Below are 13,505 nucleotides of genomic sequence, written 5' to 3'. Positions count from 1 at the left end.
GAATTACATGATTTTCTTTCAGCACTGAATATACAACATGGAAAGTGGTCACAGCAGAAAACACTTAATTTCAACACCTAAAGAAGTAGCCACTAAGCGAAGAAGGAAAAAACACCCTTCAGCAACATACGCTAATACCTTGCCCTTGTCCAGGCAACAAGTTAGCATCTAACAGATAAGTACAGCAGAAAAGAATTGAGCAGCTAAAAGAACAAACTTGCCAGAAACTTCTTAAACTCTGGTAAAAGACAACTGTGAGTCAAAGAGTAGACGCCCAACATATCTTGGCATGTTCTAAATGATCTTCATGTGTCTTTGTATGAAGCAATAGTGTTTACAGATCTCTAAATATTTCTAAAAGACTCCTCAAAATCTGTTATGTACATCAAAGGATACACAGGAAAAAAAAACACAACTGCCTATGCAGAAGCTCTTACAGACTGACTTTAGCACTGGTACAAAGATGTATAGAGGATACATGAGCACCAGGAGTGAGGACAGGGGGCAGAGAACAGAAACATAATTTCCTAAAACATTCCCTAAAAATTAAAAGAAAAGGAGAGTTATAGGATGAGTTATGCTACACTGCACTACACTAGCTGATTAACTGTTGATGCAGGTATTTCTCCTGTGAATGGTTAGTTCTGTCCATGTAGAATATTTAAGTCTTCACATTAATGAAGTCTCAAATTACCTACAAAATGGTTGGGCTTTTCTATTTCATCATCATCATCATAAAAATTCACATTATCCACAGAGAAATGAAAGGTAGAGCTGTTGCCCTGTGCTTTAAGGTTTGTCAAATTGGGGGGCTTTCCCTTTACAGCCTTGTAACCTTTCACTTGTAGCACTGAAGTCCGCTTTTGACTTTGTAGTCTTTCACTGACATACCCCAAGGCTGCTGTGCCAATACTTTTAGCTTGTACTCCCAAATGCTTTTGTCCTCATGGCCTTGTGTCATTGAATTGCAAGACTTTGATATGCGTCTGATGGGTTTCTTGTGGGAACGGGTTAAGACTGATGTTTAAGTCACCCTTTCTCCTCCCACCCCTCTTTCACCTCTCATTTCGTAGCATTTGGGTTATAACTTTATGGTCAGGAATATGTAGAGCTTAGTAGATAACATCAGTAGGTAATAATTATTTAAATAGCCCAGAAGCAATATCCAGAAATACACATGCACAGAACTTCACAACCAGTTAAATGAGTGCAACATCTGTACCTGGTCAGTGTGCTGCAGTCTGCACCATCAGCGCCAACGTGTAAAAGAAACCACCTGGGATACCAAGGTGGTCCTGCTACAACTGTATAGTCACTGTGGGAAGTGTTCAGGGGAATATCTGTGGCACTGGAGAAAAGGATGGGAAGAGGAGACTTGCCTGGAGATGTCCCAGTCTCTTCCATTGCACCTGGCCACTGGTTTCAATTCTTTCTTTGTCTCTCTTTTTTTTTTTTTCTTTTTTTAAATTTTCAAAGGAAGTTATTTTTTCACTAATAGTATGTATACCATCAGCTATGGACCTCACAGGTAAGCCTGTCTGTTCGGCCTTTGAGTAACCCAGAGAATACTCCAGATTTAAAGAAGCCTTCTACAAAAATCAGTAGACATGTATGTAGCATTCCTGATGTATCTGCTGGTTTTGCCCATGTTTGGGTAATATCGAGCATGAATGATGGAAAGAAGATTAAGGATGCTACTAATTATAACAGTGAAACAGTTGAAGTCTATGTGGCCCAGCCAGAAGGAAAGTAATTATGAAAAATTTGATATTAACTATACTTTTATATTCTCTGAAAAAAAGAGAGTGTTTGAATTGACAGAGGGAAAGTTTAGTTAAAAAGTCCTCAGGCATTAGTTATTACTTCAAAAATTGACTCAGATTTTCAGATTCTATGTAGCAGAGATCCCAAAAGAACATATCTAAAGCTGATCTAACTGAACCTGTTCAAACATCATCAATATTTCCCAGCAGAAGACGACAAGAATTAGGGATCTCTAGGTAACCTGTCAGGAAACTAAAGCTTTTTTTAGAGAAATACAGAAACTCAACTGAAGAAGCAACATCCTAACAGGTTTATCACATCTCTCAAATAATTAAAAACGTTCAAGACTTTTTAGATAAATAGTTTGAGGAAATAGAAGTGCAAACACTGCAGCCAAACATCAGAAAGAGTTTTCAATTTCACTATCTAAATCTGACAATGTAAAAAAACGTAGCTGAATTTTGTCTTCATATAGAAGGAAATGTAGTAGTTCACTAACTGTCTTCCATACATATGACAAAATTTAGCCCTCTTCTATCCCATGTGAGACAGCTCTTGATAGAGACCAGCAAGTACTCCATATTTACCTCTTGCTCCTTGAAAAGAAATTAGAATTAATATCAGCTAAATCAAACCTACAGGAATGAAACATAATCTGGTACCTAAAAATTCCTTATGTCATTTTGGCCCTTGTCTTTTCATAAGTTGGGCTCAAAGAGTTAATTGTGCTGAAATAAACATTAGCATAATGCCTAAGGATACAATATTTTACCTGGCTATGGAGTGTTGGCAGCATAGATGCTGAACCTAAACTGTAGAATAACTCATTAGGAAATATGCAATAGCTGTGGCAAGATTTACTACAAATATGCTTGAAGTGTTTTTAAAAATTAATATTATGCTGCTATGCTTGGCTTAATTAGCTTTCTTCTTCATTTACAAAGCATATCTGTCTGGTTTATGAACTTAGTCTCTATTCCCTATTCTTGAAAACCTGTTTAATTAAAGTTTTAACTACTGCATAAGCTTTAGAAACAGTAGAATGACTTTTATTACTAGAAATCTAAATCCTTCTTTTAAATATTATCATACCTACATATAATGTATCAGAAATATGGCAAGACATGCTCCATAATACTCCTGAATAGACACATGACACTGCTACTTTTAATTATACATCATCCATTTCCACTATGTTGCATGTAGGCAATTTTGGGTTTTTTTGCACAGAAAGTTGCACTAGCAGTGGAACTGTGATTAATTTAGCCAATCACCAAGTCAGTCCCCTGAAATCCATTAAAGGTCACCTTTCTTTTTTAGGTACGTACCCATTTCTAATCTGTTCATTGATTTCCTCATCCATTATTCTATTCCATCTCTTTTAGAGGTCCATCACTTATTAGACTCCCACCTCTACCAGTAGGGCACTATGCTTTGGTTTTCAATTATAGCAAATCCTATCACAATCTTTTTCAGCATTTATCACTTGCTCCCCTTCATGCTATAATAAATGATTAAATACTAATTTATTTTTGCTATATATACAAAATTGAAACCTAGTCATTAGAAGTGCTATCTGGGATATACCTGAAGTTCTAGAAATACATGACATACAGTTTATCATAATATATTTTTGGCTGCATATTAAAAAGCTTGTGGCATAATGGTCAGCAAGCAGAAATTATTTGTGCAATCACTGCCAACAGACTACAGTAAAGGAGAAAATGTTTTTGGCTCCCCTATGCACAGCTGCTGGAGACCCCACTTAATGACTTGTTACCCATTATACCCAAAATACACTACAGTTTCATCACACAATTTACTCTACAGAAGCAGAATGTCAACAATAGTCAGTTCTACAATAATGAAAAAAGATAATAGTCATTTTCCCTCCTATTCTCATTTGAATCTCATAACCACTGGGGTGATCAATTTCAAAACCTTATTAGTTCTGCTACTGTGAACTATTCAGGCCCTCATTTCAAGATCAGTTTGCAGTGCAAAACTATGGAGGCAATCTTTTTAAATGAACAATTTACAATTAATATTTCTGCCAACATATATTTGCAAGCTTTACATAATAGCAAACACAATAATTTCAGAATTTTCAAATTAAAACATGGACAATTATTCCGTATGGCTGACAAACAGTGCTATAAAATACACACTGGCACTAAAAAACTGTCAGGCTGTAAATCTAATGAAGAAAAGAAGCAAACAAATGGGAAACTTTATGCTATTCTAAATTAGAAAAAAAAAAGAGAGATAAAGCATCATCAGTTCATTCTGTATTCATTACTCCACTCAATGGAAAAATATGAAATGTATAAAATCAATTCTAAATCTTTGAAGCGATGACATTTTTTGTATTATTTACATATGTTCTTATCCCCAAAAATGTTTTCTTTACATATGCTCTTATCCCCAAAAATGTTTTAACCAGATTTTTAGTTAGACTAAATTAGCCTGTTTCCCTTAACGTTAACAGAGCTAAGATGGTTCATACCAGCTGAGACTCTGATCCTATGAGAGTATGTTCAGATGATCACAAATGGCAGTGTCAGTGCATTTTAAGAAGTTACTGTGCTTCAGCTGGAGTTGATAAGCAGACATGTGGTCCCCGTCAGCTCATTGCAATGCCAAGTACATGGTGTTCACTTAAGCTGCCTTCATGGTTCCAAAAGGGAGCCCAGGTGAAAGCATTGGAAAGATGAGCATTTAGGAAGAACACTTTGGAGGCGAGCTATGCTTTTTTTTTATCTACAGCATCCAAAGTGATGCGACTGCTGTTGTTTCCTTACACGTGAGTAGAGATGGAAATTAATCTTCTTCATTAGGCTGGAGTGGTATCATGCACGTGGTCAGCTTTACAGGGGTCACGTTGAGGGAGCAGTACCTTCAGCTGTGCGGGATGGAAGGAAGGAGGGAAGAGTGTGTGTGTGCGCGTGTAGAAATGGAAGGGGAGCAGAGAAAAGCAATACCTTTTAAAAACCACCAACTCACTCACCTGCAGTTACCTGACCCTTACGTGATTTGAAACGAACAGAAAGTCTGCTTAATTCTTCCTTCAAAGGAGACAAAGGAATTCAGACAAAAACAAACAAACAAACAAACAAAAAAAGTCATCATCTGGGGCTCTGAAGCCAGGATAACGATACAGATAATGAAACAACCCCATACTGAGTCTAGTTCACAACATAGTTTTCTACTTATTGGTAGGTGGATAAAACTCTTTCACCATGTCCCTGGCTGAGTTCAGTACCCTAAATATATTCAAGATAGAGAGAGGACTTTTTTGAGGCTGTAAAATGAAATAACCAGTAAGATTTATTTACATTATTCAGAGTAGACTCTTCTGTTTCAGCATGTTTTGCTTCAATTTGCAAACATAACAATATCCTGGATCCTAATACTGCTCAAGCTAATAAAAATTGTCCTTTCAATTTACAGGAGGGAAGTGCACAGAATTACCAGGTTCTGAACCTTGTTTGCCTTCCAGTACACATAGAAAAATGTGCTGCTGACAAACACATGAACTTATTGTTTATTTTCTGGGATGAGGATCCCAGGGAGTTCAGTTAATGGCTGTCCCACACGCTTTTTATGTGAGCATAGGCCTACGACATCTTTCATCCTAACTTCTTCTTCTGTAAAATGGGTGTAATACTATTTCCTTCTTCCTACCCCCATACTTGTTTTGTCATACTGAGCTTTTAATGTGATACATATAAATGAGCATCACAGTTGAAATGGAGCTCAACTATCCAGAAACTACTTAAGCAGACATCTGAACATTGAGCAAATGAAGTCCTAAATTGCTCAGGACAAAGACCATTTTTACTAAACACACCCTTTATTCTGATGCCTAAGTATGGATTTCAGTGCCAGATTTCAGAGCACCAATGACATTGGTGTCCGTAGCTTAGAAAACAAAAAGGAAATAATTTGTGAAAATTAAAATACATGAAAACATTTTATTAACTATTGGATTTTTTAAATGTTAGTGCGTTTTATTCACTTGCTGCTCACTTTTAAAAAAAATCTTCATAAAGACAACCTATTGAGCTTCCCATTGAGATGATTATCCTTGTATGCCTGTCTTCTCTAACCATCTGATGTCTTGGCAGCAAATCAACTTTCAGCGAAACAGAAATCAAATGTGTTTCTTTAAAGAAAAATGCCTACAAAAGACATGCTCTCTTACATCAGATGAATACACTGCATCTGTTTAAGCTTCTAACAAAGATAACATTCCTCTAAATGTGACATAACGTATTTGAAAATGAGTATCAGCGATCACAGGATAGTTCAGGTTGGAAGGGCCTTCAGGAGCTCTCTAGTCCAACCTCCTGCCTACACCAGGGTTAGCTACAGGATCAGGGGAGGTTGTTGAGGGCTTTACCCAGTCGGGTCTTGAACGCCTCCAAGGATGGAGACCACAGCTTCTCTGGCAACTGCCCCACTGCCTGACCATCCTCACGGGGAAAATTCTTCTTCCATCCAGTCTGAACCTCTCTCGTTTCAAGTTGGGTCCATTGCCCCACTATGCCTGGCTCCACCTTCTTGCTAACCTCCCCATAGGTGCTGGGGGCTTGCTGTGAGGTGACCCCAAAGCTTCCTCTTCTCCAGGCTGAGCAAGTCCCGTTTCCCCAGCCTCTCCTGACAGGGCAAGGGCTGCAGCCCCTGACCAGCTTGAGGGCTTGGAGCCCTCTGCTGAACTTGTTCCAGATTATCAATGTCTCTCCTGCCCCAAACTGGACATAGAAGTCTGTGTGTGGGCTATGAAACAATGGTATTTTTCTTTTCCTAAAACAGCTTTTGTGTGTATCCCAGCCCTGTTCATAATGTTTGTGTTTAAAACCTACCAAAAGGCCTCAACATCCTAGACAATAATTTTGTAGGAAATAAAGACCTGCCTATTAGTCGTATTATCCATTCTTACATTGGTCTCTACTCAGTGTCCAGCACATGGAAGCCAGTCAGGAGAAGTAAACTGGTTACCGTAACTCTGCTGGATATTTCCACCGCAGAGAACTCCACAACTGACCAATGATGGGATAAACCAGCAGAAGTTAGATGCTCTCAGGTGCTGGTGTAAGCACCGTGCAGACAGGCCATGATACTTCAACAGTACTTTTCCCAACTCCTCTCCCAGATTTCTATTCTCCATCCTTGTAGTTTTCAATGATAAAGACATAAAGTGCTTGTCTGCCTCTTTTCTCTTAATTCTATAATCTATATTAGCACAAGACAGAATGGTACTTCACACAGCTACAGCTAATGCTGGCAGTAAGAGTCTGCAGACACAATTCCTGCATATACTAGAGTATACTTCACAATAACCATGGGCTGCATAATTACAGGGATTTATTGAAAGTCATGAGAAATGTTACTCCAAGGTGCCTACAGAGCATTTAAAAAACTTCCCCACTGTTTATTACTCTGGAAGATTAAAACAGTCTTTGAACACTACCAAGACTCGTTATGCACAGTGTTCATGGATATGCCATCTTAAAAGAGATGCTGCTTTTTTGCATTTTAGAGTGCTGCTTCTCTAATTAAACAACAACAACAACAAAACAAAAATAAAATTAAAAAAAAAAGGAAGAAATAATAAAAAAACCCTTTCTCCCTCCTGTAGATGCAGCTGTCATTTGTGTCTTGGTTCAGATGCACACTAATAGAGAGTAGCTGAGTACATATTGCAATTGCATGCTCAATTTTCAGTACTCTTGGGTTTAGTCTGAATAGTAACTCTGTGAAAACTAGTGTTCTTGATGGTATCTCTTTTATTGCCTCTTAGTGTTGTCCAAATCAAACCTCCTCACTTCAGAGGTAATAGGATATGTTGTTTCTTTTTTCTATAAGCTAACACTGCAAATTCTGTACAATCTCAGAGAATCATATTACATTGTCTTTTTTCCTTTAATATTAAGAGTTCCAGAGGTCATACTGGGTCTACATTGTAACTCCATTGCTTTCAGTGAATTTTGACAAATGAAACCAACTGAAATATCAGAGAAATGGTATTGATGATACACACCATCTTTTAGCAATCTTGTTGCCGCTATTTGTACTCTTAAGAAGAAAATATGGCTTTCAAATATTATGGGTATTAAAGGAATGAAGACCTTACTGCATGGAGCAATGAGTAAATACTGCTATAATATTAACACTCACACATTCCAATGTGGAAAAAAACCATAAAAAATTAGTCTGGAAAACTATGTCTTCTCATTTTTTGCATTTTCATATTTTTTGCCTTTGTGAAAAATTATTTTACCCTGTATTTTCTGAAAACAAAAGATTGAACATTTGTACATTTTTTTTCCCCTGAAGTTCAACTTTCTATTCTTATTCTTTCTGTCTCTTCATGCACCTTCCTCAAATATTAGGCAACCAAAATCTAATGCAAAGCAAATAATTTATCCTTATTTTATAATGAGTATGAAGAATGCCAAATTTTAGAAATCCAGCTTTGCAGACCTTCATTACTGGGCCTAAAGATCCATAGAACCTTAGAAATTCATTATGGATACAGAAAATCTTCATTCCAGGTTTGTCAGATTGTTTTAATAGCTTACAGACACTGTACCAATATACATTCCTATCATTTGCGTTTACAGAAATGGAGTCCAATCATGCAAGGACTCTGCATATGGAAATGGAATCAAAATCAATGGAAACTATTTAGGAGACCTGCAAGGATACGATCAATGCTGAAGAGTCATGACAGAGCAGTATAGCTGGAACCTAATAAAAGCTTTCATTGGCTTAAAAAAACCCATCAGTACCTAACAATAAATACTGCAAAATAAACTGCATAAATCCTATGACATACACATTCTGTGCATATGGTGACAAAAATCTTTTGGAAGACAAAGAGTTTTTCATCTAAGGGGTAGTTTGACTGCTACTACATCCTTTAGATACATAAACTACAAGGGCAGAACAGTATGAAGACTGCAATTAGTTAGACAAAAGGAAAGATGTTCCAAAGTTTGTAATCTCTGAGGACAGTGCTGTGTCTTTGTAGAGTACAAGCAGTTCTCCTTTCTGTCGATCTCACTAGACTCTTGTCAATATGGATCCTCACACTCACAGATCTATACTCACAACCCAAAGTCAAAGACAATGGACTTTGAGGAAGAAGGCAATCGGATACAGCCATAAACTTGGCCTGTATCATGATCTACTGTGATTCCTAGTCTTTTGATGCCTTTTACTGATATTCCATTTTTCTTTTCTAACTTTGAGCCATTGCAAGCAGTACTTACCACACCACCAGTACCTCAGCATAGCTACCAGAGGTTCTTGCGTGTGTCAGGGGTGGGGAGGAGGAACAAGAAGACTCTTACTACAGCACTAGTGGACTTAAAATTATTTCTGTGGGATTAAATGGCAGAGGTCTGGATGCAATTCCTGCCAGGTGGTTGCCCTGAAGATGTTACATATAGAGACATTCTTATGCCACAACACTGGCAAAGTCTGAATTTTTCTGAAGGTTGTTCTGCTTCCTAGAGGCCGGCAGTAATTTTATGGTATAATCTAACACAAGTCACTATCAAGTAGTAAAGTCTCTGCATGAAGACAGCTGTTTTGTTGGACAACCATCCTTGATCCTCAATGAAAACAAATAGCCACAACTGTCTGATGAAATTGAGCTGGTTCAGTAAAAAAAAAAAAAGTAAGAAAACTTGTTGATTGTCGTCTTCATACTGAAGGGATACTGGACACCACCTACTCCCCGAGAAAAAAAAAACAACCAAACACCTGCATGGAGCAGTGAACAGTTTGTTTGAAGCTGAAAGGGTTCTTCAACAAGTGGACAGAATGACCAGATTTTGGTTATATTTTAAGGCAGCATGGCTTATAATCTAAGGCAGCATGAAGTCATACCACGATTGCTGCATTTAATAGCTGCTGATGGGCTTTATTTCTATTAATTCTCTACTTCTTTTTCGAACTCCTTTATATCTCTGTCCTTCCTAATATTCTGTGGCAATAGTTTCTGCAATTTAATGATGGACCTTGCAGTAAAAGTTGAAAAATTACTGAAGCTTGGTTTAGGCCTACAGCCTAATAATATAACGATCTATCTCTGTTTGTCAAGCTTTGAGAAGCAAGGAGTATTTCCTTATTCACATCTTCAGAGCAGTTTTGCAAGATGCAACACTTAAATGCAACATCATTTTGCTGAACCATTCGGTCCTCAGAACACTGACTCCTAAATAGGCTAACAATATCCCGGGACAAAACTTTTAAAAATTACTCTTCCTAGGGGCTTGCAAATCATTCCTAAATCAGGTATAGTATCAAGAAGCAAAAAATTATACGAAAGAAGCAGGATTGACACACCAAGCTCCTGCAGACCTGTGCAACTGTGACAGACAGAAGGAATACAAATTAGTTGAGCAGGTTACTGAACAGACTTAATTTTAAATGTTACTAGTTTAATCCCAATTTTGGCTTACTTCACATGAACCTTCATTTATTTGTGTTACTGAAAACATACCATAACTCACCTGTGATAGATTACTATAGATTTTTGAATTTCCACTAGTGCATTTAAGATAAATGAGTTTTAATAAGCTTAATTTCAAGTTATTCAAAGTGTTTTATAATACCAACATTAATTTTTAACAAATTAGACTATATTGACTTCTAAAATAAGGCCTCCTTTGGAAGAATTATCATTTAAACAGTCCTCATGAACCATTGTAATGATTTCCTACTTGAAGTTAATTCTCCTGTGAATCCATGGAAGACAAAACAACCTGATCTATGGGAGCTACACTTTGCAATATTGTCTATATACAAGCTGACCTATAGATTCATTCTCAAGGGCTAAATGGTGATTTTCTGTCGAGACTTTAAATTCTTTTGAGGAGGAATTTCTACTAGCTTATCCAAATTAAATTACCTGTTACAGGTTTGTGGCATGTACTACATGCTTCTGGGGATTTACAAGACACTACCAAACTCACTTCACTTGGATTACCAACTAGACTGGAAACAAGAATAGAAAATTGAAATGCCAGAATATTTATTCGGTGAGTTTGTAGCATTTTTCAATTCCTCAAAGCATATTTCAAAAAGTGAAGTACTATGTAGTCCATAATGTCAGACTACCTGAAAAATACAAAATGAAAGGTCAAAATGGACCTATTATAGATATCTCAACTACATTGCTTTTCAATGTCACAATTTTTTCTTATTTAATGCTTTTAGAAATGAAGAACTGAAAACCAGGATTTTTCTGCTGTGGAGTCACAACACTTGAACTCAAGTCAAAATATAAGGAATCTTCCCTAAGGTACTAATGGCTCTGCTTATTTGATTTTTCATTACTTTCAGTAATTAACAAAGAGTAAAATGCTAACTAACTGATTTTAATTGGTAACATGAGAAAACATAGCATTCATGTGACAAATTATCCCTAATCATGCACCAATAGATTGGATAAAGATAATTCATTCATCTGTGAAAGCGTAACTACAGACTCACAGACCACATTGTCTACCACCTATCTCACGGAGCACTAAATGAAAATACCTTCCAGCTCACAATTATTTGCAAATCTTTCTTTACAACAGAAGACTGGAAGACTCACCACTGAAAGTGGGTATTAATTAATTCTGTCACATGACACCAAGCAAAATTTGCAGAGCAACAGACAGACTTTGTACATTGCACTGACCTTCCAGATAAAATATCCAACACAACTCCCTGTATAACCACCAGTCTCTGCAAAACCATTGCACCCACAAACAGCCCCACAAGTGCTAGAACCCCACCATACCTAACTGATGATTCCCATTCTTCTGCACCCTGGAATTGAAACAACTGCTCTGTAGTGAGACTGGGTGTTTTCTCAGCAAGAAGGAATTCTGATTGATCAATGGAGCAGCAAAAGGCTTGAAGAAGTGGGGTTTTTTAGCATGCAGGCATATATAGTCCATTTCAAAGACTTGATATTAGGAACAAGGATGTTCAAATATTCCTCTAAGGTCTGTATATATTAGTTGTGCATCATGTTTCACACACACCAAAAAAAGAGTCAGAACATTAGGGAAAAGTCCCATACTTTCAGATACATTTTTGTACATGATCCATGTTACTTTCAATTTCATTCAGAGCATCATTTTATGCTGATCAGGTATAATTCAATATACAAAAATATATAGACACAAAATCTTAAGATATCAAACCCAGGGGTTTTTTTGTTTGTAATAAAGACTGTCTTCAGATATCAAATAGGAGTTGAAATCTTCTATTTATGTTTTCTATGCGTGGCTTTCAGTTACCAGTTGTCTGTTTCAGTCACAAATACCCTAGTCACATATCTGCTTGCAGGATCGTTACAAAAATAATACATATTTTAGAAAAATCTTGCCAGCTTTGCTGTTTTATCTTATTATCTAAGCTTTTGCTTTACCCTAGTGCTATGAAAAGTGACAAGTATTACTTACATTTCCTACACATACACAATTAAGGGACAATAATATGTAATAAAAACTTAGTAAGTTATAATAGTTGAGTAATTTATTCTTTAGCTAAAAAACTAGTTTATACAGTTAAAGCAAAAAGCTCTGGGACAATTTTCACGTGTTCAAATAGAAAGAATGCACGTTTGAATTACTGAGATTAATATTTTTATCAATAAATTAACCTAACCTGTTTTACCAAAGACCATTGAGAATCATCGTACGGTCTTCTGTGTCCATGAGTGATTCACTAACCTACAGGCTCATCAGTATTCTGCACACACTCCCACAGCTGTTATACCCCACACCCTTGTCCATTTGGCCAAGAACACCCACAGAAGTTAATGAGAAGTACAGAGTCTTAAGGCATTTGAATGTACAGCATTATTAATTACCTACAGCTGGAATTTATTAAATGTCTTTTGTGTTATCAAAAACTACATTCAGTTTCAAAAATTCAGACAAATATGTTAACAATATAGAACAGTGAAAAGCAACACTTGAAGTTCCCTCATATTGCTATCTTCTTCTGATGTTGCTACAGAAATGAATAGGAATCCTGAATCATGAATACCAGTCTTATCACTTATATGAATTACAGCACTAATATCAACTACATCAAGGAATAAGTACCTACTTAAGGACATAGGTATGTAAAAGGCATCACTCAGTAGCACACACTACTCCTATGTTTTTAGTTCTTTAAAGTGATAGCTAGTTTTAGCTGTAGATGTCCATAGTTTTTGGACATCAAATTATCTTCTTAGTGTCTGTTATTTCGGATATTTTGCTTCAATAGAGATGTCAGAATTTATTTCCACTTCTCAAACTGAGATGATTCAGAATTTTTCAATAAAACAGAAGTTACAATGACTGCAAGAGGGAAAAAAAGAAAAAGGACACAGACATATTCCATAGTGCCCAAAAGCCCACCGGTGCTGCTATGAACTACGGCTCATTGAGACCACACTCAAATCCTTGATTTGAATTGCAGCTGCCAAGTACTTCTTAAGTATTCACTACACCAGAGCAAGAATCATTATCTAAATGAATTGAGTCTCAGTCTGCCATATTGTCTGAGAGCTCGCAGGGTCATTCATACCTTAGTGTGGGAAACTAGGGATTTACTCTCCCGGCTCTATGCCAATTCTATTCTGTACCTGGGAAAACGAAACCTTTTCAAACAAGCATTTTCATCAAAATAATACTGTTCCCACAAAAACTTTTGATTTACATCTACTAGTAATTTATTTC

General features: G+C 36.8%; 1 protein-coding gene across 1 annotated transcript in view; it reads right to left on the bottom strand.

Moving 5' to 3' along the window:
• IMMP2L (IMP2 inner mitochondrial membrane peptidase-like (S. cerevisiae)) overlaps positions 1-13,505 on the bottom strand; it is a 457,856-nt gene that overhangs the window by 140,597 nt on the left and 303,754 nt on the right. The window lies entirely within an intron of this gene.

The sequence above is a fragment of the Haliaeetus leucocephalus genome, unplaced genomic scaffold (genome assembly GCF_000737465.1).
Source record: "Haliaeetus leucocephalus isolate CR32 unplaced genomic scaffold, Haliaeetus_leucocephalus-4.0 Scaffold406, whole genome shotgun sequence".
Classification (NCBI taxonomy): domain Eukaryota; kingdom Metazoa; phylum Chordata; class Aves; order Accipitriformes; family Accipitridae; genus Haliaeetus; species Haliaeetus leucocephalus.
Note: the sequence above shows the minus strand (reverse complement) of the source record. Positions and strands in the feature narration are given on the sequence as shown.